We start from the raw sequence: 3,330 nt of genomic DNA, 5'->3' as shown, positions 1-3,330 counted from the left end.
CAGGAGTGGTTGCATGGACTTTCGCCAGACAAGGGTTTTCTTGGTAATATCTGGAAAAATAGTTAGTGTTGTGCCCTCGAACGGCAGCGGTGTCTTATTTCTGAGCGCAGCTAGGAGAGTAGCTTTGTCCGACAGGGATTGGAGGCGCAGTATGAGGTCTGCAGGTGCGTCTGCTGGTGCTCTTACCGCCTTCGGTAGTCGGAACATCCCGTCTAATCTCAGGGATTTCACTTGTTTAGGTGGAATCAGGGTCCCCAGGAACCGCCTGATGTAGTGAGGCAGCTCCGAGAGGCCAACTGAGTCGGGTATCCCCCGGATTTTTAAGTTGTACCTCCTCCGCTGATCTTCTAGTGCGTCTAGCCGTTCCGTGGTGGCGTTCTGCTGGTTTGTCAGGTCCGCCAGTCGTAGTTCCACTGTGGCTAATCTGGAGTCCTGGGTGCTTGAGCTGGCTTCTAGCTGCGTGATTCTGGACTGGGCTCCTTCAATGGCCTCTCTATAGTGGGCCATGTCCGCCGCTAGGTCTCTGCGCAGGTCTGCCAGCATACTCTTTAGTTGGTCTGCTGTGACCGGATCCCCAGCTGCTTTAGGTGCTGTGTTACGGTCCGGTACGGGACCAAAGCTCGCTCCCTCCATGAGGTCTGTGTCAAACTCCTCTGAGGAATATGAGGCTAGGTCGTCCGCCATTTTGGACCACGCGGCCTGTTGAGTGTTTCTCAGCATGTCGCCGATGTCTCTGCCGTGAGTGCCTTTTTCTTCCTTTGCCTTTTTAGTTTTTCGGCCCATGGTCTGCAGTGAGGTTTAGGCAGCTGTGTCGGCTCTTTTGGGTCTGGTTCCACCATGAAAAGTGTTACTTTAGATCGTTTGAGAGTCGGAGCTCACAAAAGCGTGTCTGCCTTACTTTATTTTTTTAACACCAGGGGGCAGGATCACTGAAGATCCGTCCCCCTGCACTTCACACAGAACCAGGAAGTGCAGGGAGGCGGAGGTGAGTATAGAGAGCACATGTGCCCGCTCAGACATGCTGTCAGAGCGGGCACATGTACTCTGACAGCCCGATCCGGTGCTCCCGGTCTGCCTCTAATGCAGAGGCAGACCGGAGCACCATTAACCCCACGATCGCCGCGATTGCGGCGATCTGGGGTTAATTTTAACGGGTGACGGACGAGGTCCGTCACTCGTCATTAACGCATTCCCCTGAGTGACGGACCTCGTCCGTCACTCGTCGTTAAGGGGTTAAAAGAAAGATTGACAAAGTTTGTAAATAGGCACAGAGAGCTCTTTGGCAATGCAAATATTGCAATATCTACACAAATTGTCACATCGTTTAAAGCACTGCAACTTCACAAAATAGTGTCTAGGCCATACATTGGGCATATTGTTTTATTCAGAACATGTAACAGAGCAAAATTCGGGGGATGTTATCACCGTGACAAATATCAGATGTCTAATATAGCCAGCAAAAATGCAATGTATCTAAAATAACTTTTTTTTTTACCACAAACTTTGACATAACTTGCCGCCACTTTTTAAACCATTTAAGGCACAATATATGCCATACGAGATACCCTGGAGTGTCTGCTTTCTCCAATAAAAGGCCTTTGTGGGGTTAATCGAACAATCAACTTGCTATAATGCCCCCAAATGAGAGGCCCATCAAATCCATCTGAAAATTCTAAGCATATAAACTGAATTGGCACAAATAATAGAAAATAGGATATGTGCTAAAAGGCAACTATAGGTAGAATTATAAGCAGGTAGCAAACACTGGTAGTAAGTGATACCCTCAACCCCTTACTAATTAATATAATGCAAGATAATACAAAATCTATGTAAAGGTTGTGTCAAAATAAAAAGTCCAACACAATATTGGATGCTTGGAGTATTCTTCACTTTTAAATTGTCCAGGCTCATTATGGTGGCAAGTACAGTGCCTTGCAAAAGTATTCACCCCCTCCCCCTTGGCATTTTTCGTGTTTTGTTGCCTCACAACCTGGAATTAACATGGATTGTTTGAGGATTTGCATCATTTAATTTACAGAACATGCCCACAACTTTGAAGATTTTTTTTTTATTGTGAAGCAAACAACAAATAGGACAAAATAACGTAATAATGTGCCATTTTGTGCCAAAAGTGCCATAATAGCCATAATAATGTGCCATTTTGTTTTTTGCTGAAAGTAATGGCTTTCTTCTGGCCACTCTGGCATAAAACCCAACTCTATGGAGCGTACGGCTTATTGTCGTCCTATGTACAGATACTCCAGTCTCTGCTGTGGAACTCTGCAGCTCCTCCAGGGTTACCTGCTATGTTAACTATGTTTATAGAAGAAAGGGTTAATCCTAGCTGGACCTGGCACCCAGACCACTTCATTAAGCTGAAGTGGTCTGGGTGGCTATAGTGGTCCTTTAACCCCTTAAGGACCAAACTTCTGGAATAAAAGGGAATCATGACATGTCACACACGTCATGTGTCCTTAAGGGGTTAAACATCTGTAATGACAAAACCACCTCTTCAGGCAGAGAATTCCATGTCCTTATTGCTCTTACTGTAAAAAAAAAACCTTTTCTTTGCCTTAGATGAAATCTCCTTTCTGCCAGCCTAAATGTGTGACCTCGTGTCCTACCTATAGCCCTGTTTATGAATAGATTTCCAGATAAAGGTTTGTACTGGGCCCGAATATATTTGTATAATGTTATCATATCCCTTCTCAGGTGCTGTTTTTCCAAACTAAAAAGATTTAATTTTTTTAACCTTTCCTCATAACTAAAATGCTCCATTCCTTTTAACAATTTTGTAGCTCGTCTCTGCACTTTTTCTAGTGCCATGATATCTTTCTTTAGAACAGGTGCCCAAAATTGCACAGCATATTCAAGGTGTGTGGTCTTACCAGCGATTTTTATAAAGAGGCAAAATTATATTTTTATTCCGAGAATTTACTATTTATACATGACAGAACCTTACTGGCCTTAGCAACTGCAGATTGACATTGCATATTGCTGCCTAATTTGTTGTCTATAACAATTCCCAAATCCTTCTCATGTGTGGTTATCCATAGTTCACTACCATTTAGAGTGTAAATAGCTTGTGCATTCTTAACCCCGAAGTGTATAACTGTACATTTCTCTACGTTAAATTTCATCTGCCATTTTAGTGCCCAGTCCCCCAATCTATCCAAATCCCTCTGCAGAAAAGCAATATCCTGCTCACATTTTATTACTTTACAAGTTTTGTGTCATCTGCAAACTCCGAAACATGGCTTTCAATGCCTATTTCAAGATCATTTATAAATGTTACATAGAAGCGGTCCCAAAACAGAACCCCGAGAGACA

This window comes from Pelobates fuscus, chromosome 5 (genome assembly GCF_036172605.1).
Source record: "Pelobates fuscus isolate aPelFus1 chromosome 5, aPelFus1.pri, whole genome shotgun sequence".
Lineage (NCBI taxonomy): Eukaryota > Metazoa > Chordata > Amphibia > Anura > Pelobatidae > Pelobates > Pelobates fuscus.
This window is presented reverse-complemented; position numbering follows the sequence as displayed.